Source organism: Aotus nancymaae, unplaced genomic scaffold, assembly GCF_030222135.1.
Source record: "Aotus nancymaae isolate 86718 unplaced genomic scaffold, 86718_ANA_hifiasm-v0.15.2.pri h1tg000002l, whole genome shotgun sequence".
In the NCBI taxonomy this organism is placed as follows: Eukaryota; Metazoa; Chordata; class Mammalia; order Primates; family Aotidae; genus Aotus; species Aotus nancymaae.
The window spans coordinates 49147845-49170548 of record NW_026988413.1 but is presented as its reverse complement, the minus strand read 5'-3'; the positions used below and the strand labels follow the sequence as shown (position 1 = coordinate 49170548).

Genomic DNA, 22704 nt, shown 5'->3' with positions numbered 1-22704 from the left:
CTTGAACAGGTCCTTTACATTCCTTGTTAGTTGTATTCCTAGGTATTTTATTCTCTTTGTAGCAATTGTGAATGGCAGTTCGTTCTTGATTTGGCTCTCTTTAAGTCTGTTATTAGTGTATAGGAATGCTTGTGATTTTTGCACATTGATTTTGTATCCTGAGACTTTGCTGAAGTTGCTTATCAGTTTCAGGAGATTTTGGGCTGAGAGGATGGGGTCTTCTAGATATACAATCATGTCGTCTGCAAATAGAGACAATTTGACTTCCTCCTTTCCTAATTGAATACCCTTTATTTCCTTTTCTTGCCTGATTGCTCTGGCTAGAACTTCCAGTACTATATTGAATAGGAGTGGTGAGAGAGGGCATCCTTGTCTAGTGCCTGATTTCAAAGGGAATGCTTCCAGTTTTTGCCCATTCAGTATGATATTGGCTGTCGGTTTGTCGTAAATAGCTTTTATTATTTTGAGATACGTTCTGTCGATACCTAGTTTATTGAGAGTTTTTAGCATAAAGGGCTGTTGAATTTTGTCGAAGGCCTTCTCTGCATCAATTGAGATAATCATGTGGTTTTTGTCTTTGGTTCTGTTTATGTGGTGAATTACATTTATAGACTTGCGTATATTGAACCAGCCTTGCATCCCCGGGATGAATCCTACTTGATCATGGTGGATAAGCTTTTTGATGTGCTGTTGCAATCGGCTTGCCAGTATTTTATTGAAGATTTTTGCATCTATGTTCATCATGGATATTGGCCTGTAGTTTTCTTTTCTTGTTGAGTCTCTGCCGGGTTTTGGTATTAGGATGATGTTGGTCTCATAAAATGATTTGGGAAGGATTCCCTCTTTTTGGATTATTTGGAATAGTTTCAGTAGGAATGGTACCAGTTCCTCTTTGTATGTCTGGTAGAATTCGGCTGTGAACCCATCTGGACCTGGGCTTTTTTTGGCTGGTAGGCTCTTAATTGCTGCCTCGACTTCAGCCCTTGTTATTGGTCTATTCAGGGTTTCAACTTCTTCCTGGTTTAGGCTTGGGAGGATGCAAGTGTCCAGGAATTTATTCATTTCTTCCAGGTTTTCTAATTTATGTGCATAGAGTTGCTTGTAATAATCTCTGATGATTGTTTGAATTTCTGTGGCATCTGTGGTGATATCTCCTTTATCATTTTTTATTGCATCTATTTGGTTATTCTCTCTTTTCTTTTTTATTAGTCTGGCTAGTGGTCTGTCTATTTTGTTGATCTTTTCAAAAAACCAGCTCCTGGATTTATTGATTTTTTGTAGGGTTTTTCGTGTCTCTATCTCCTTCAATTCTGCTTTGATCTTAGTTATTTCTTGTCTTCTGCTAGGTTTTGAGTTTTTTTGATCTTGCTCCTCTAGCTCTTTCAATTTTGATGATAGGGTGTCAATTTTAGATCTCTCCTTTCTTCTCATGTGGGCACTTATTGCTATATATTTTCCTCTAGAGACTGCTTTAAATGTGTCCCAGAGATTCTGGTATGTGGTGTCTTTGTTCTCGTTGGTTTCGAAGAACATCTTTATTTCTGCCTTCATTTCAGTGTTTATCCAGTCTACATTCAGGAGAAAGTTGTTCATTTTCCATGAAGCTGTGTGGTTCTGGGTTGGTTTCTGAATTCTGAGTTCTAACTTGATTGCACTGTGGTCTGAGAGACTGTTTGTTATGGTTTCCGTTCTTTTGCATTTGCTGAGGAGTGATTTACTTCCAATGATGTGGTCAATTTTAGAGTAGGTGTGATGTGGTGCTGTGAAGAATGTATATTCTGTCGATTTGGGGTGGAGAGTTCTGTAAATGTCTATTAGGTTTGCTAGTTCCAGGTCCGAGTTCAAGTCCTGGATATCCTTGTTAATTTTCTGTCTCGTTGATCTGTCTAATATTGACAATGGGGTGTTGAAGTCTCCCACTATTATTGTGTGGGAGTCTAGGTCTCTTTGTAATTTTTTAAGAACTTTCCTTATATATTTGGGTGCTCCTGTATTAGGTGCATATATAGTTAGGATCGTTAGCTTTTCTTGTTGCATTGATCCCTTTACCATTATGTAATGTCCTTCTTTGTCTCTTTTGATCTTTGTTGCTTTAAAGTCTATTTTGTCAGAGATGAGAATTGCAACTCCTGCTTTTTTTTGCTCTCCGTTTGCTTGGTAAATCTTCCTCCATCCCTTTATTGTGAGTCTTTGTGTATCCTTGCATGTGAGGTGGGTTTCCTGGATACAGCACACTGATGGGTTTTGGCTTTTTATCCAGTTTGCCAGTCTGTGTCTTTTGATTGGGGCATTTAGTCCATTTACATTTAGGGTTAATATTGTTATGTGTGAATTTGATCCTGTCATTTTGATGCTAGCTGGCTGTTTTGCCCATTGGTTGATGCAGATTCTTCCTTGTGTTGATGCTCTTTACCGTTTCATGTGTTTTTGGAGTGGCTGGTTCTGGTTGTTCTTTTCTATGTGTAGTGCCTCCTTTAGGAGCTCTTGTAAAGCTGGTCTGGTGATGGTGAAATCTCTGAGTTCTTGCTTGTTCACAAAGGATTTTATTTTTCCTTCACTTATGAAGCTTAGTTTGGCTGGATATGAAATTCTGGGTTGAAAGTTCTTTTCTTTAAGGATGTTAAATATCGGCCCCCACTCTCTTCTGGCCTGTAGGGTTTCTGCTGAGAGATCTGCATTGAGTCTGATGGGCTTCCCTTTGTGGGTAACCCGACCTTTCTCTCTGGCTGCCCTTAGTATTTTCTCCTTCATTTCAACCCTGTTGAATCTGATGATTATGTGCCTCGGTGTTGCTCTTCTAGGGGAATATCTTTGTGGTGTTCTCTGTATTTCCTGGACTTGAATATTGGCCTGCCTTGCTAGGTTGGGGAAGTTTTCCTGGATAATATCCTGGAGAGTATTTTCCAGCTTGGATGCATTCTCTTCGTCACATTCAGGTACCCCTATCAAACGTAGATTAGGTCTTTTCACATAGTCCCATATTTCTTGTTGGCTTTGTTCATTCCTTTTTACCCTGTTTTCTCTAATCTTGCCTTCTCGTTTTATTTCATTGAGTTGATCTTCTACCTCTGATATCCTTTCTTCTGCTTGGTCAATTCGGCTGTTGAAACTTGTGCATGCTTCACGAAGTTCTCGTGTTGTGTTTTTCAGCTCCATCAATTCACTCATATTCCTCTCTAAGTTGTCCATTCTCGTTAGCATTTCGTCAAGTCTTTTTTCAAGGTTCTTAGTTTCTTTGCATTGGGTTAGAACATGTTCTTTTAGCTCACGAAAGTTTCTTATTATCCACTTTCTGAAAGCTGATTCTGTCATTTCCTCACACTCATTCTCCATCCAGTTTTGTTCCCTTGCTGGTGGGGAGTTGTGCGCCCTTGTAGGAGGAGAAGTGTTCTGATTTTGGGTGTTTTCATCCTTTTTGCGCTGGTTTCTTCCCATCTTTGTGGATTTATCCACCTATCGACTTTGTAGTTGCTGTCTTTCTGATTTTGGTAATTTTAAGTCTGCAGCAGCAGAACTCATAAACCCCCTTTTTCTTCCCTCCCGGTGTTCTGTCCCGGGGATTTAGGGAGTTATGATTTTCCGCTGTCTTGTTGTTGCTTTCCCTGCCCACAAGGTGGCAGCCTAGTCGCACTCAGCCTGTAGAGGCTTCGCTGAGCTGCTGTGGGCTCCTCCCAGCTTCCTTGTGAACTTTCCTGCAGTCTTGTTTATATGGGCGTAGTTAGAACTGTTTCCGCTATGATGGCCCGCCCCTGTAGTGACGGAGTCTCTGTAGTGGCGGGGTTACCTTCGTTGCGGCAAATTGCCCTAGGAACTGCAGGGTGTGTCCCAATGGAGGGCGCCCCTCCCCCACAGAGCTGGACCGACCCGGGTTCAGTTGTTTCCTGAGGCGCTTTCTTTGCCCAGGAGTGTCCTGTCTTGTCTCCCTGTTTCAGCTCCCCTTGCTGGCTTACCGGGGACTCGGGGACTCGGTTTCACTCACTCTGCAGGAGGAACCACTTCCCTTGCCTCAGGGCACAGGCCGAGCGGTTGCGCCAGTCAAACCAGCCACGCTGGCGACCCGTGGGCCTCTTTCCCCTGTGAATCTCCTGGTCTGTGGGCAGTAAAAATCCGCTGCCCAGTGAGCCGTTGCTGAAGCGGCGGCTCTGAGATTCGTGGCGCGTTTTTGCCCAGGGAATTTCCTGGCTTGACTCCCTGTTTCAGCTCCCCTTGCTGGCTTACAGAGGACTCAGTCGCACTCACTCTGCAGAAGGAGCCGCTGCTCCCAGCCTCAGGGTGCAGGCCTAGCGGCGGCCGCGCCACTCAAGCCAGCAGCGCTGGTGACCTGTGGTGCTCTTCCCCCTGTGAATCTCCTGGTCTGTGGGCAGTAAATATCCGTCTGGAAATGCGGCGTCCACTCACCCTCTGTGCTTTCTCTCGGAGCTGCATTCGCGAGTTCCTCCTAATCGGCCATCTTGGATCTCCCTTCCTCATTGTTTTTAAGAAGTGTCTGAGTAATGCTATATCCTGCACCATCACATAACTAATATGTCTGTCTACATCAGTATGAATTCTCTTTCAGTCAGTGGGTTATAACCTGTTACTATCATTATTTTTATATTCAAATAGTACTTAGTGTAGAGTTCTTACATATATTTTTAATATTTAAATCTAAATATTTTTGAAATTGTAGTAAATTTAATTTTAAAATATATGTGTCCAATTATTTGCTTCTAGAATCAGAAATAAACTTCCGCATATTGATTTTGCATTAGGTTATCTATTGTTACGTAACCAATTATATTCAAATTCAGCCCCTTAAAACAACACACATTTACTCCACCTTTTCTGTGGTATAGGGATTGATGGGAAGCCTAGCTAGATGCCTGGACTCTGGGTCTTTCATACAGCTGTAATCAAAGTGTTGCAGTCATCTTATGGTTGGATGGTGGGGGCCAAGGAGTCTACTTTTAGGTCCACTTACATGGCTGTAGACCAACCACAGATCTTTGCTGGTTGCTGACATCAGTTCCTTGCCCTTGGCCTCTCTGCAGGACAGCTCACAATAGAACAGAGGGCTTGCCTTAGAGTAAGCAAGTGAGGCAATATGAGAGCAAGGCCTGGTGAAAGCCAGAGTTTCTTTGTAACCTAATCTCAAAAATAAAAAGCCATTATTTTAGCCACTTGTGATTGGCACAATAACACAAGCCTTGTTCTCATGGCAAAAGAAATCCACATTCTAATCCCTGGAACCTGTAAATACATTATCTTACATAGCAAAGGGGATTTTTGTAGTTGTGATTAAGTCAAGAACCTTAAGAGAAGAGGATTATCTGGGGGTTCCTAGGTAATCAGAGATGGAGAGTTGCCCTAACAGAAGAGTCAGAGAGAAATTTGGTACACTGCTGACTTTGAAGATGCAGGAAGGGATCTTAAGTCAAGGAATGCAGACATCCTCTAGAAGCTGGACAAGGTAAGGGAAATGATTCTGCCCTGGAGCTTCCAAAAGGAATGCAGCCCTGCTAACACCTTGACTTTTGTGCATTGAAATGCATTTTGAACTTTTAAATTTAAGAGCTGTATGAAATAAATTAGTGTTGTTTAAAGCTACTAAATTTGTGTTAGTTTATTACCACGGGTATTAGGAATTTAATACATGGTTGTTTATTTTAGAAAGAATTCACTAATAAAGCGACACTCGAAGGGAAGGGATTACACCCAGGCCTGAGTGCCCAGGTGTGGGGTAGTTGGTGGCTGTGATAAAAACTGCCTACCACATAATTTAAATACTGCAAACTTATAATTTACTTATTAATTCTAGTAGTTGCTTTGTAAACTTATTATTTTCTACACAAAATACTATGTAAGTTGTGCCTAAATGATTTTGCCTTTAAGAAAATATGAGGTAAAAGGAAATATCTGGTCTTCGATATAGACAGTTATACTTTGCTCTTTCCAATATTGCACTGGGAAGGGTCTCCAAAATACGTTGAATAGCAATGATGTGAGTGAACACCCTTTCTTGTTTCCATTCTTAAGTATAGAATATTTTCCAATTTAGTATGATGTTAGGTACTAATTTTTGCTGTTATTTTTACTTAGATGCCCAATATCAGATTTAGGATTTTTTAGTTCTCTGTAGTTTGCTAATAGTTTTTAGCATGAATGGATGTTGAATTCTATAATTTTTTTGGCATTCATTGAAGTGATCATACGATTTTTTCTTTATTCTGTTAATATGCACAATTATGTTTAATTTTCAAATATTAAACTAATGTTGCATTTTTGGGGTAAATCAACCTAATCATGTTGTGTTACTTTTATTATATATCCCTAAAATATATCCCTAAATTCAAGTTAATACTGTATTGTTTTGCTGAAAATTCTAGTTTCTCTTTTTCAATGATTTTCTTTTTTTGTAATGTCTTTGACAGGTTTTTGTATCATGGTTATGTTGCCTTATAAAATTAGAAGTGAAATATTACTTTCTTATTTTTCCTCCAAAAGAATGTTTATAGTTGATATTACTTCTTCCTTAAATCTCTGGTCAAATTCACTAGTGAAAATTTGTAGACTTTGAATTGCTTCCTGGGACGAATTTTGACTAAAAAATAAATTTCTTTAACCGATATAGTAATAATTTTATTTTGTTTTATTCTTCCTGTGTCAATTTTAACTAGTTATTTTTTCCCCCAAGAATCTATCCATTGCAGCTACACTATTGGTATAAAGATTATAATATTCCCGCATTTTCCTTTTGATATTTATTAGATCTTTGTAGATAGCTCACTTCCTATTCCTAATATTTGTAATTGTGTGTTTGCTTTTTTTAATCGATCAGTCTTGCTAGAGGTTAATACATTTTATTATTTTTTCTCCCAAAAAAACAACTTTTGGTATTTTTTTCTCTAATAATTTGTCTGATGCCTATTTCATGAAAATATTTAACATCTATTTCTATTTCATTTTTGTTTTTATCTTTATTATTTCTTTCATCTACCTTTTTTGGGATTAATTTGTTCCATTTTTTTTCTAATTTCTTAATGCAGAAGCTTAGTTCTATATATTACCCCTTTCTTTTCTAATATAAGCATTTAAAGTTATATAGTTCCCTGTATTCACAACTTTTCCTGCACTACTTACATTTAGATACATTGCATTTTTATTTAGTTCAAAATATTTTCTCATTTCTGCTGTAATTTGTTCTTTGATCCATGCGTTATTTAGAAGTGTTTGGTATGCAAACTTTGAGAATTTTCTGGGTATCTTATTGCTACTAAATCTAATTTAATAGCATTGTTTGATAATTATAAAAAATTACTTTCTGGCAGAGCATATGGTCTCTGTGAATATTCCATGTGCACTTAAAATTGATGTATATTGTTCAGTTGATGCTGTGTTCTAAAATTTGCAGTTAGTCAAGTTGGTTGATGGTGTTGTTCAGATCTTTGTACTGTATTTTTACTGGCTTTCTTTTTACTTGTTCTATCAATTAGATAACATCAGAGGGATCAGCAAATATAAATGTATCTTGTTCCTTTGGATCTAATTTTGGCACTTTTGAATAAAATTTACAAAATTATTATGTTGTAAAATAATGAATTTTTAAAAATTTCTTTTATTCTGTAAGGAAGCTCTCTCCTTCTCTCACAGCCTCTCTTCCTTTTCTAAAACTCTCTCTGGCCATATTTATTCTTTTAATTTTCTTAGTCATTGTGTTATATGCCATTATCATCAGTATTTTTTTTTTGATGTTTTATTTGTTCTAAATTTCAAGACTGAAAGTCTTTTGAGGTAATCTGTGTCTTTTCAGTGCGTCTGTTTAGTACCTGAACACATCTTTGCTTTCTGACACAACAAACTGTTTCAGGCTTACCTTTTATTTTCCCAGTGGAGCCAAACCGATTATCTTTTGTTTTTTGCCATTCTTTTTTTTTTTCCTATTATCTTTTAGTTGAAGTGATATTTAAAAACCAAAATCTAGGCATTATATTATATATACTAATTATTTAGATGATATTTCTTCTAAGTCTTTCAATGTAATAGTTTGGAAGTATATTTTTCAGCACTCATTAGTTCATGCTGATACCTCTTATTAAATTCAACAGAACAGGGATCATCTTCACACTTTCCCATTCTATATTTGCGTTTTCCTTTTCTCAGTAGATATTAACATCCACACATTTAAAACTCAAACAGAGAAATAAATGGAATGCTAACTATAGTCTGAATAACACTAAACAGGAAGGAAAGGAAGAAAAGAGAACTAAAAACATGGCATAAATAGAAGACAAACAGCAAAATTTTAGAAACAGTTCAACCACATCTGTGCTTATTTTCAATTTAAGTAAAGTAATACTGCAATTAGAAGTCAGAGGTTGTCAGAATGAGTAATAAAAGTATGGTCAAGCTATGTGCTGTCTACAGTAGATGCTCATTAAATATAAAGACAAAATAGATAGAAAATAGTGAGATGAAAAATTATATGCCATGTTAAGAATAAGCAGAATAAAGCTGATGCATGTATATTCATGTCAGATGGAATATACTTTCAAACAATGAATATTGTTAGGGATAAAAAGTATTTCATTACAATAAAAGGATAATTTTATGAAGAAGACAGATGCAAATGTACTTAATAACAGGGCTTCAAAATACATGAAGCAAAAACTGGCAGAACCAAAGGGAGAAATAAAATGATTGTAGTAATTAAAGATTTTAACACTTTTCTCTCAGTAATTGATGAAATAAATAGTCAAAAAAATCAGTAAGCACATAAAAGATATGACCAATGATATCAGCTGACTTGGCTTAATTAATATTTAGAGAAATTATAGCCAACAACTGAACAAAAAATGCTCACCAAACAGGTCAATGCCATTTATGAGCCATTTAATTTACCATTAGATAAATCACAATAATTTAAAAAAGATTAAAATCATTCAGGGTATGTTGGCTTGCTATAATCTAATTAAATTATAAATCAGTAAAGATAAGATATGTATAACTGAAAATATTTCAGGGGAAAAATGACACAATTCTAAACAATCAATGGGCTAATGTCAGTATTAAAGAAAATAGAAAACAATGAGAACTGAGTAATAGCAAAAATCCAATCTATCAACCTTTTTTCTTGTATTATTTGTATGATTTTACTTACAATAAAAAGACAAAATTTAAAATCAATAAACTAAGCAAACTCCAACATTAAGAAAATAGACAACATAAGAAAAATAAAGGAAAAATAACAGAAGAGAAAGTAAATAGGAAATGAAAAATTAATAGAAAAAAGTCAAAATTATTTCTTTGAAAAGGTTAACACTATTGATAATCTTTAATAAGACTAAAAGAAATATAAATTACCAATATTAGGAATGAAATAGGGATGTCTACAAAGTGTACATATATTTTAAGAGATAGAAAGAAAAAGTATAAACGACTATAAATTTGATACCTTGTGTGAAATGAACAATTCTTTAACAATCATGCCTACTAAAACTATTCAAGAAGTACAAAAATTTTAACCATATGTCAATTACAGTGATTAATTTTGTACTTTAAAGCTTTCATACAAATAATTCTGACTTCACTGGCATATTCCAACAAATATTTAATGCATATAATACAAACACTCCAATATTTAATGCAATCGAAGAAGCAATAGCAGTATTACACAAATTCGTTCAGAAAATAGAGGAAGACAGATATCTTCCTCAATTGCTTTATACATCCATGATATCAGCGATATCCAAACCTGATGATAATGCCATTGCAAGAAAAGAAATGTATAGAACAACATGCCTCATAAACATAGCCACAACATTTGTTAACTAGACATGGCAAGTAAAATTTAACAATATATAAGAAAAGATAGCAAAATTATACTATGACCAGCTAGGTTTTAGTTTAAGAATTTAAGATTCGTTTGTTATTGACAAATCAATCTAATGGAATACTACTACTAAGTAATAAAATGGAACAAACTATTGCTATGTACAACAGCATGAATAAATCACAAATGCATTAGGCTAGATTAAGAAACCCAGTATTAAAATATTGCGTATTGTATAATTCCATTTATTTGACATTTTAGAGAAGGTGATATATAGGAAGACAGAGCAGATTAGTCATTGCCAGAAGTTCGGCTGGGAGGAGGTTCAAAATAAAATGCAATAAATTAGATAATTATTTGAGCTGTAGAAATTTTTCTGTATCTTCTCTCTAGTTCTGGTAATGAAAATCCATACAGGTATAAAAATTCATAGAAATTTACAATAAAAAGTGACTTTTGCTCTATGTAAATTCAAAATATTAAAATCCATAAAGTCAATCTAATGTTCTTAATAGAGTAAAGCAGAGAAGCAATCATCTTTTAAAAATTCAGACAATCCATTTGACAGAAGACAACACTCTTTGTGATAAAATACCCAAGGCACTTTGGAGTAGAAGAAAACTTCCTTTCTCTGATAAAGTATATCTGCAACAGACCTGCAGTTAATATTCTGATGACGTAGTGAACACCTTCTCCCCAGGATTGAGAATGAGCAAGTGCATGTACACACTGTCACTACCTCTATTCATTATCACACTGGGCAGCAAGGCTAAAATAAAACTCTCAAATCCAGAAAGGAGGAGGTGTTTCTAGAGAGCAAAGAATACTTTCTTCAATCTAAAAACCTGAAAGCCAGGCTGGGAAGCAGAGGGAGTACTGAAAGTTCTGTTCTGAAAGCTAGCAACTTAGAGTTGACCCTTAACGTGGGTTTGAACTGTGTGGGTCTAATTACATGCAAGTTTTTTTTTTCAACCAAATGTTGTTAGGGGATGTGGGAGATCGGACTGAGTGGTAGAAGAAGCTGTAGGGAAAGAAGCGGGCCTTTTGAAAGATCAGAAGGCTCTGCAAAGCTTTGGGCGAGAATAAAGCTGAAGGAGCTAATTCTATTCTGAGGCTAAGGGCGAGGAGTAGGTAACAAGGGAGTGTAAAGAAATCTATTTAGATAATTTTATTTACTTAGGTCATCCGGAGACTGACCCCACATGCAAGACTGCTCCCTGCAAGGGGGACAACAATGTTAATTACCCACAAATTTTGTTGGCTCCAGGTCTTTGACATTATACTACATTATACTAGCACTGAAAAATACAAGCGGCTCTGGCTTGTATTTATTGTTCTGGGATGTGAAACCTGCATATATAGAGTGCTGACTTTTCATATGTGTCAGTTCTGCAGGACTGTCTGTAGACTTGACTGTGCACAAATTTTGGTTTATGCAGAGGTCCTGGAACTAATCCCCTTTGTGTACCTAGGGATCTCTGTATTTGAGAAGTATAGGCAAATCTGAAATCCTTACAAACTTCACATCACAGGCCTTAATGACAGGAATAGATTCATGTTACCCTCAAAATGTTTAAAACCAGAAGTGAACTCAAACTAAATTTGCCATGTACCAAAACTGTTTGACTATAAATCAGATTGACTCAGCCCACAGTCTAGCAACCTAGGAGAAGAAGAGGAATGCTAATTATTGAAGACAGATATTAACTATATCATTCTCTATTGTACTATACAAAATGTCTATGATATAAAAAATGATAAAAAGAATTAAAGACATAGAAAGAAGCAAGAAAATGTGACCTATGGTCAAGACATAAAATAGTCAATAGAACAGACCTAGAGATAGCCCACATGTTAGAATTCTAAGAAAGATACATTAAACAGTTATGATAAAATGGTACAGTTTGTAGTGAAAATGACAGCCAAGTGAGAAAGTGATGGTGAATTTTAGCACAGATGTGAATGCTAGTAAAATACAATTAAAATACTAGAAATGAAAAATGTATCAAAAATAAAGACCTCTCATGGACTTCATAACAGACTGAATATTGCAGAGAAAGGGTTAATAAAATTGAAGATAATTCAACAGAAAATATCAAAACTGAAATACAGAAGAAAAAGTTAAATAAAAACAAAATCTGAGACGTACGCAATACTATCGTGGTAAAACGCAGGGTTTCTAAACCTTGGCACTACTGACATTTTGCGTCAGGTAATTGCTTGTTGTTGGGGTTATCCTGTGCATTGTAAGATGATCAGCAGCATCCCTAACCTCTACCCACTAGATGCTAGTAGCAACCCCGCTTCTAGTCTTGACAACTAGATATGTGTCTAGACACTGTTGACTGTCTACTGGGGGAAAACGTTGCACCTGGTTGATAACCCCCGTAGTGAAAAAAGGGGATGAGGAGACAAGAGTGAAAATGGATGGATCAAAGGAAATATTTGAAAAACTACCAGATGAGAACTTTCCAAAACTGATGAAAGACCTCAACCTATATTTCCAAAGAAGTAAGTAAAATTTTAAAAAGCAGGATAAAAAGAAAAAAATCCCCACATTGTCGTATTATAGTCAATGACGCAGAACAGATATAAATCCAGATAGAATAAGACATCTTATATACAAGGTAATGTGAATCTAACTGCTGCTCACTCAGCAGAAACAACAGAGACCAGAAAGAAATAGGGTAAATTTTTTAAATTGCTGGAGGAAAAAATTATGCCAACCTAGAGTTCTTTTTCTAGAGAAATACCTTTCAACATGAAGGTGAATAAAAACACTGAAGAGTGTCCAAACTTGCAAGAGCAGGCTTGCCCTACAAGGAATGCTAACAGAAGATACTCAGGATGAAGGGAAGTGGTGCCAGATGGAAGTGGAAGATGAATATGCAAGAAGCAATAAAAAGGGCCGGGCGCGGTGTCTCACGCCTACAATCCCAGCACTTTGGGAGGCCGAGATGGGTGGATCACGAAGTCAAGAGATCGAGACCATCCTGGTCAACAATGTGAAACCCCCGTCTCTACTAAAAATACAAAAATTAGCTGGGCATGGTGGCACGCGCATGTAGTCCCAGCTACTCGGGAGGCTGAGGCAGGAGAATTGCTTGAACCCAGGAGGTGGAGGTTGCTGTGCACCGAGATCGCGCCACTGCACTCCAGCCTGGGTAACAAGAGCGAAACTCCGTCTTTAAAAAAAAACAAAAAACAAAGAAAGAATTAAGAAAAAAACCACTAAATTATTAAGAGATGCAATGTAATCCGCACCAAATTCAAGTGGGCTCTGTTGAAAAAATAGTTAACCTATTTCTAAAATTTGAAAGAAAGTACAATCTAGTACAGCCACAACAAGGTTGACAAAGAATAAACTTGGAGGACCTTCACTATATGGTAATCAAAAGACTGATATTGGTACAATGGAAACACAAATGCATCAGATAAACCACATAGAGTCCAGAGATTGACCCCCACACAAATGAGCAATTGATTTTTTAACAAGCCACCAAGGCCATTCATTGGGAAACTTTAACAAATAAATGGTGCTGAAACAGCTGGTTGAATGCATGAAAAAATTAGATCCTGAAACCAAACTTATTCTGTTCACAAAAATTAATTTGAGATTAATCATAGACATGAAATAAAAACTAGAACACTAAAGTATTTTTTTAAAAATTCATAGAGAATATCTTCAAGGGTAGGAAATGTTTACTTGGTCAGAACAGAAACTTTTCATAAGAGAAAAACACTGACTGATAAAATGGTCTTTTGAAAACATAATAATTTCTGATTAAAACAAAACTCTAAGATAAATAGAAAGCTATAGTCTAGGAAAAAATACATTTATAACACATATATTTAAGAAAGACTTTAAGACAGTACATGGAGACCTACTAAAATCAACAATAAAAAGATTAACAACCCAATTTAATAATTGACAAACAGCCATTTTATAAAAATACATAAGAGTAGCCAATAAGCAAATGAAAATTCAAATAAAAGCTGTATTGATACACTATTTCACAAGAATGGATACACTGAAAAGACTGACAATGCTAAGTGTTTTCATCAATTTGGAAAAATGGAGCTCTCCTACATTAGTGGAGACAGTGCAAAATGGCTCAACTGGTTTGAAAAGATTAAATATAATTTACCAAATACCCTGCAATTTTACTCCTTGGTATTGATCCAAGAGAAATGAAAACATGTCTACAAAAGAATTGTACAAGAAAGCTTAGAGCAGCTTTATTTATAATAGCTCACTACTTGAAACAGCTCAAAGTCCATTTACAAAAGAATGGATAAACTTACTATGTTATACCTAAAGTAACACTTGCCAGGAATAAGTGCAAAAAAAAAAAAAAAAAAAACAAAAAAACAAAAAAACCAAGAACCTACTGATACAGGGAGCAACACTGATGAATTTCTACATAGATTAATCATGTGGAAGAAGCCAGGCACAAAATAGTATTTAAAATATCATTTTTATAAAATCTAACTCCAGCAAATCTTGAAATTGAATGTGTTAGAAATCAGAAAGTTCTTGCTTTTGAGGGAGTATGGATTTAGTGAAAGGAGAAGGAAAATTTCTGTAAAGATGAAAATGTTCTATATTTTAAGTGAATTAGTTTACACAGCCAGATGCATAAGTCAAAAGGCATCAAAAAAACCTATAAGACTGGTGCATTTTTCATGTTAGTTTAATCTCAATAAAGACAAACAACCTAATAAAGCAAAAGGGCAGAAGAATTGAGAGTTCACAAAAGAAGTCCTAATCCTAGGCATTTACTTAAGGGAGGAAACATTATGTCCACACACAAAATTATTACCAAGAATGTTTATAACTGTTTATTAGTAATATCCCCAAACTGAAAAAAAAGTTCATCAACAATGGAATACTATACAAGCAGTAAAAAATGAATAAACTATTCACATAGCAACATGGATGCATCTCAAAATTATTATTTTAATCAAAAAAATCCAGAAGAAAAAAAGCATATGCTGCCTAAACCTATTAATATAATGTCCTAGAGAGGCAAAACTGGTTTTTGGTTGTAGACCTCAGAAGAGGTGACCTGCAGAATGTAGAAATGGACAGGAAAGGGCTGTGAACTTTCTATGATGATGTGGTGACAGAAATGTTTTATGCTTGATGGATGTAGAGTCGATCATTAATAATTTTATCAAAACTCATCAAACTTTATACTTGAGATGTATATTTATACACAGCTTTCACTGTGTATAAATTTTACCTCAATAATAAAATGGAGATTTAACATAGGGAATTAGGAGTTTAGAAAAGCAGTGGATAGGCTTGAGAAATGGACTTTAGGGTGAGCTTACGAGAACGTTCTCCCAAACACAACGTAACTCCCCCACTACGGAAGCTACCACTTCTGCCAAAATCAAAGCCCACTATGAAATGTACAAGTTAAAGGACTATGAGGTGGCATAGTTGCAGCCTTCAACAGGTCGGGAAACCAGCATCAGCAAGCCACTGATGGAGCAACTGCACTAACTCACGTGAAGCTGATGCCTGGACACCGGAACGCATAGTCTGGCTGTGGCCCTTCCGCAGTGGACTCTTGACCTTCATAAGCTGGGACTGAATACTAAAATCCACATCTTTATGCCCTTGTTTTGTGTAGCCAAAAAGCAGCAAGAAGAGAGCCTGTGCCTCATTTTCACTTTCAAACTTTCAGAGACACAAATAATTGGTGAAACATGTTGAAGACAGAACTCTTGCTCTAAGAGAGTATGAAAAATATGGTTTTCATTTTTCAGTGTCTCCAGTGGAGGAAGGCCCAGAGAAGGATGTTGCAAAAGAGACCAAGCATTCATCAAGCACATCCAACAGAGGTAAGTACCATTATTATTTACATTTTGCCGACACTCAGCCTTAGCAATGCTAAAATAATTTGTTATTAGGGCTGGAAATTGCTAAAATTTCTAACTACTAAGCTCTACTCCGTAAGTCACACTCTGCTCTTCTTTGCATCATAATTACTCTACCCTAATATTTTGTCTTGTCTGATCCAAGATCTATGATACAGTGAATAATGACATTGGAAGTTTAGTTTAGAATATTGAGAAAGTGAATTTGAGTAAACTTTCATCACCTGAGGTTTACTTTTTAAAAAATATCCAGTTTTAGCTACTCATTTTCAATAAAATGAAACATAATTTTATGATTAGACTTAGATGAGCCACTGAGAAATTCACCAATCTAATTGAAACTAAATAATTGGAAAGCCTATCTATGATGCCTCAAACTGTAGGAAATACTAACTTTATCAGTGGCTTTGCACTGAAAATTATCCTGGACCTGGAAAGGCAAGGCTTACTATAGAGAATAGTGTTGCAGAATTTTGAGTCCATATAGAAAATTAATAAAGGTCATCATTCTGGGTCCCTTAAAGTTATAGTTCACATTTTACTTTGCAAATTACTTCAAAATTTATTTTTCTGTCTTGGCATGAGATTGGTTCAGCCATCTAAAGGCTATCAACAGTATCTTTTGACTGACAGTCTCTGCGTTGGGAGTTAAGTTTGAATTTGCTTTTCAAAGCAACAATTGTTGGCAGCGGAAGCCAGAAATTTTCTAGAACCCATTCTACCCTGTTAGACAGATAGTTCCTAAACACCAAAATGTTTGAGCTGTGCTTGTGGTCACTGCAACTTTCATAGATCTTCATTTCCCTCTGACCTGTCAGAGCCTGTTAGGTAATGAGAAGAAAATGAACAATGCTGTGCTCCTGCTGTCATGTACTATTCCTTCATTGTCACCTCCTTTACTGGCTTCTAGGAGGCAGAGTACAAATCTTAAAGGAGTAGTTTGATTCCTTGTCACAGCTGAAAACTGATATATTCAAAGAATGAGCTTCTTTCTGGTGTCCACTTTTTGTTTTACTTTCTTTTTAGGGCAGCATTCCTCTCTGACATCTATCACAGGGTTTTTGTTTTGTTTTTGTTTTTGTTTAATCAAAGAGAATTATTTTTCTAGGATAATAGTTGGAATTACTCTGAGGTAGTTACTTCGCTCAAGAACTACTTACTGAATACCTAAATCAGTAACAACGAAGGAATTTTGTTGAGAAGGGAATTAGTGCAAATAAAATATTCATGACTAGTAAAATAGTAGTTAATTACATGGATGAAAAATAATGTCAGAATGAAATTTCACTAAGTGGCCTTGTGAAAGAGGAGTGAACACAAGAGGATATAATTGTTTATTAATTTGAAAAATAGGGGATGTGGACTTGTGTGAATACTGTTTTTTATATTTATTTCTGTCTATAAAAATAATTTTTTAAAACACTTGCATAAGCAGCAATCAGTGGATAGAGAGAAATAACAGTGATATAGAAAATTACAAAAAATTTTAGATAGTATAAGATAAAAGAAAGTACCAGGTAGAATGAATCACATAATATATTGCCAGTTTCTGGTGTAGCCAAATGTCTTCAGAAGAGAGTTGGCCAAGCAGAACTGATCTCCTGTCTCCACATTACTAACACGTTGTGTAGCCCTATCACATACGGTAGGATGCCAGAGAGGCAAGAAGTAAATCATAAAGTGAGGAAGGACGCAGTGAAATAGTAAAATAGAACTCAATGGATACGTATGTGGTAAGAACTATGGCAATGTTAGGAATTAGAAACAAGAAAAATTAGAAAACGGGAGATCGTATGTATTTAAATTAATTAATTAATTTTCGTATAAGCCAAACTTTCCACTATGTTTTTGAATTAAAGTAGGCTATAATGCATTAAACTGAAACTTGTGCAGGGTGTGAACTTGAGTTTCAGCATATTTTATCTCTCATAAAAACTCCTACTGATTAGTGGTAGCTGCTTGAATTGCTCTATGGAGATGTATTGTGAAATGACACCCAAACATTTCAAGAGGGTCATAATCAATTACTTATGTTTTCAGTGATTATAGAAATGGAACATGGGAGCATGACTTCTTACCATGAACAACACCTTTCAAAATAGAGTTTCAAATAAACTAGGGCTCAATCAGACCAGGACTGAAAATTTGTAACATTCCTTTTTTTTTTTTTTTTTTTTTTTTTTAATTGTACTTTAGGTTCTGGGATATGTGTGCAGATCATGCAGGGTTGCTGCATAGTTGCATACATAACCAGGTGGTTTGCTGCCTCTATTCCCCCTTCATCTGTATCTGGAATTTCTTCTCATGTTATCCCTCCCCTATTTCCCCACCCTCTGCTGTCCCTCTGCTATCCGCCCCCCAGCTGACCCCAGTGTGTGATGCTCCTCTCCCAGAGTTCACGTGTTCTCTTAGTTCAACATCCGCCTATGAGTGAGAACATGCAGTGTTTGGTTTTCTGTTCTTGTGTCAGTTTGCTGAGAATGATGGTTTCCAGGTACATCCAAGTCACTACAAAGGACATGAATTCATCATTTTTTATGGCTGCATAGTATTCCATGGTGTATATGTGCCACATTTTCTTTGTCCAGTCTATCATTGATCGGCATTTGGGTTGGTTCCAGGTCTTTGCTATTGTACACAGTGCCACAGTGAACATATGTGTGCATGTGTCTTTATAACAGAATGATTTAAAATCCTTTGGGGATATAGCCAGTAATGGGATTGCTGGGTCAAATGGAGTTTCTATTTCTAGATCCTTCAGGAATTGCCACACTGTCTTCCACAATGGTTGAACTAATTTACACTCCCACCAACAGTGTAAAAGCATTCTTATTTCTCCACATCCTCTCCAGCATCTGTTGTCTGCAGATTTTTTAACGATTGCCGTTCTAACTGGTGTGAGATGATACCTCAATGTGGTTTTGATTTGCATTTCTCTAATGACTAGTGAAGATGAGCATTTTTTCATGTTTGTTGGTCTCATATATGTCTTCTTTTGAGAAGTGTCTGTTCATATCCTTTGCCCACTTTTGAATGGGTTTGTTTGTTTTTTTCTTGTAAATCTGTTTTAGTTCTTTATAGATTCTGGTATTAGCCTTTTATCAGATGGGTAGATTGCAAAAATTTTTTCCTATTCTGTTGGTGGCCGGTTTGCTCTAATGATTGTGTCTTTTGCTGTACAGACGCTCTGAAGTTTAATTACATCCCATTTGTCTATCTTGGCTTTTGTTGCTATTGCTTTTGGTGTTTTAATAATGAAGTCCTTGCCTATGCCTATGTCCTGAATGGTTTTGCCTAGGTTTTCTTCTAGGGATTTTACGGTGTTAGGTCTAATTTTAAATCTTTAATCCATCTGGAGTTAATTTTAGTGTAAGATGACAGGTAGGGGTCCAATTTCTGCTTTCTGCACATTGCTAGCCAGTTTTTCCAACACCATTTGTTAAACAAGGAGTCCTTTCCCCATTGCTCTTTTTGTCAGGTTTGTCAAAGATTCGATGGTTGTAGATGTGTGGTGTTTCTTCTGGGGTCTCTGTTTTGTTCCATTAGTATATGTCTCTGTTTTGGTACCAGTACCAAAAATTTGTAACATTTCTAATGTTACAAAGTTGATGGGTTTGATAATAAATGGATGGCTAGTGTTTGTAAATTCAAGGACCAATTAGAGTCTAAATCTGTGCCTAACAGACAGCCTAAACTCTGATTTGAAGAAGAACCTGAAGTCACATTAAATTTGTTGATTTTTGGTTTGGAATCTTACAGATGTGAGGAGAAAGTAGATTCAGCTTGCAGACTTTCTGGCTGATGAAGGCTGAGATTGGATGAATGTTAATGCTTCTTTTTGGATCTCTGAATTATGAATGGCATTTTAAAATCTTCTTCTTGGACTTTGAAACAAAGATCATAAGGATTCCATAGGCTTAGGATACATCACTGAGTGTGCTCACTTTGGTTCAGGTATAGCACATCCCAGCCTTAAGGAAACTAGTTGGCAGTTCTTGCAGAGATTTCTTTGATGGTTTGTTTGTTTGCTTTTAAGCTGGGTGTATGAGTCAGGGTTCTCTAGAGGGACAGTACTAATAGGATAGATGTACATAAAAAGGGGAGTTTATTAAGGAGTATTGACTGACATGATCACAAGTTGAGATCCCACAATAGGCCATCTGCAAGTCGAGGAGCAAGGAAGCCAGTCCAAGTCCCAAAGCTGAAGAAGTTGGAGTCTGATGTTCAAGGGCAGGAAGCCTCTAGCATGGGAGAAAGATGTAGGCCAGAAGACTAAACCAGTCTAACCTTTGAATATTCTTCTGACTACTTTTATTCTGGCCATGATGGCAGATTAGGTTGTGCCTACCCAGATTGACAGTGAGTTTGCCTTTCTCAGTCCACTGATTCAAATGTTAATCTCCTTTGGCAACACCCTCACAGACACACCCAGGAACAATACTTTGCATCCTTCAATCCAATCAAATCGACACTCAATATTAACCATCTCATAAGGCTTTTAGGAAAAGCATGTGTAGTAGTAGAATGCTTCAGAATATTAGACAAAATTGGATGTAATCTGCGAGTTTGTGGGTCAAATTCAATGATTCAGTAGGAACGTCTGACTTTGAGACTCTCTGGATGTGCAAAACCAAAAGATACATCAGAGAAAAGAAATGATTAATGCAACACTGCTCTTAGCAATTTTAATTTTAATGAAAAGCCATCTGCTGGAGCAGATAACTGGCAGAAATTCTAGCATGCAGATATTTGTTTGCTATGGAAGAGTGTAACTTTTTAAGTTGGAAGGCTAGGAATCCAAGCAGGGCACTTGCAAATGAGACAGGGACCCAGTTGTCAGTGTACTCTAATCAATGAATTGGTGACATTGGGCTGGTGAGTAATATCATGAGGATCGTACTTCTCTTACCCAGACCCAGTTTTTATAAGACAAGTTAAAAACCTATGGAAGGATGCTATGACCAGGCTCAAAATCAAGGCCTGGAAAGATGGAAGAAGGAATTGAATGTCAATTTCTATTGAAATAGGAATGTCAAATTCCATTCAATTTTTAAGGTTTTCTGTAGATGTAACTTTTATAATCTCTTAGCAAGTCTATTCTGTTGATTCAGGAAGTTAAAAATAATTTTTATAGTTATATAATGGATTGCTCTTTTAGAAATAAAATTATTCTTACTCTATATCTCTGAATGTGGGAAAACAGCGTACTCCTGAGAGAACAAAAAGCAAACTGAACTTACAATTAATGGGAAGCAAAAACTAGCCTGGAAGTATCTTCATGGATCCTTAGAAATTTAGGAGTGGAGTTTGAAAAATCATTAAGCTTGCAAAGTTCTATCATATATATAAAATTTTTATTGTCATCTAATGTATTTTATAACATATACATACAACATAATTTTTCTGAAACTACATACACATCTGTGTAATCAGTGACTGGAACAAGAAACATTGATAGCATCCTCGAAAGCCTCTTTTGTGCTCCTTCTAGTCACTAATCCCCCAACAAGGATAACTGCTCTTCTGACTTCTAACCCCAGTGGTTAATTTTTATACTTGATGTAAATTGAATTCTATAACAGGTGCTTTTTTATTTTTTGGTCTGTCTTCCTTCATTTTACTTCTGAGGTTTATTCATATTATGATGACTATTTTGACTATATTGTTTATTCTCATTGCTATATAATATTCCTCTGTACGACTTATGTCATGTTCTTTTTTACTCTCCTGTGTTTGGGCATTTGGACATCTTGTAGTATTGAGCTATTATACATAGCACATCTATAAAGATTGTAGTACATATCTTTTGGTAAATAGATACAGGTATTTATTTTGGTTATAAGCCAAGGAATGGAAATTGTGGGCCATAAAGGCCAAATATATTACCAGGAGATGCTGGTAAAGGGTTTTTCAAAAAGGTTATGCAATTTACACTTCGTCCAGCATGCCTGAGAAATCCACAGTCTCACCAACACTTGGTATTATCTATCTTTCCCAGTTTAGTCTTTCTGGTATTGTGGTTTACATTTGATGCCCTTAAAAACTAGTGAAATCAAGCACCTTTTCATACCTTTGTTCATTATAATTTTAAGTTATTTTTAGTATTTACTCATGTACATTTACCAACATCTTAGTCAATATCCATGAATTTATCAGATTGGTTACTAAATATTAAAGTGAGATATTTTATAGCAAAATTAATTCTTAATTGTTGAATATTTGGATTATTTCTAATATTTTTCTTTCCAAATTATATGAGGCTGTTTTGCTTAGATGATTTCCATAGGGATATGATCCTAAGAATGGATGGAATTACTCAGTTAAAGCCTGTGCTATAAACATTTTCATTTAATAGAAAAGAAAACTGAAGCCTTGAAAGGCTAACTAATTCTATCCAGTCACATGCTATGTTTGATTACAAGGTTGATCTAATTAGGGCACCAGTCTAGAATAAACAAATGTCATTCGAACCCACCATTGCAGCTACCATCATTTAGTAAAATTCCTAGCAGAGATGATGAGTTTAAAACAACAAAATCTCCTTTGTGAAATGACTAGTTTATTAATCTTAATCTATCCTGCCATTTATAAATTAAATAAAGATATATCATTAACTGATCATAAAAAGCCTTAGCTAAAATTAACTACTGGACTTTACATGTGTTCTAGACTCTGTACTTTCACTAGTCTAATTCTCTCTCTAATTTCAATGTTCACCCTTCTGTCCTCTCAAAATGACATAGTAAAATAAAGTGTGTGCTTCGAATTCCTCCTCTTTTTTTGCAATAAAAATATAGGAGTAACAGATGAAACATGAAAAACGGAAATAAAAAGATATATCAGTGCTCAAAAGTTAGTTATTTTGCTAGACTAAAAGTGGAAGGAAAACACAAGGCATCAAACAAAGCAGAGCTCTGAGTGTGGAAATGGGAAAAGCTTATCTCCTATGGGGTGACAGTGTCTAAGTGTATTCGAAGCTAGGAAGGGGGTAGAGCTAGGAACGTGGC

General features: G+C 35.9%; 1 long non-coding RNA gene across 2 annotated transcripts in view; it reads left to right on the top strand.

Annotated features, from left to right (window-relative positions):
* The window catches only part of LOC105719559 (uncharacterized), a 661868-nt gene that overhangs the window by 40841 nt on the left and 598323 nt on the right, over positions 1 to 22704 (top strand). For both annotated transcript variants that reach the window (XR_001108001.2, XR_010337967.1), the window contains exon 2: positions 15587 to 15661. This is a non-coding gene — a long non-coding RNA (uncharacterized LOC105719559). The remainder of the gene's footprint in view (positions 1 to 15586; positions 15662 to 22704) is intronic.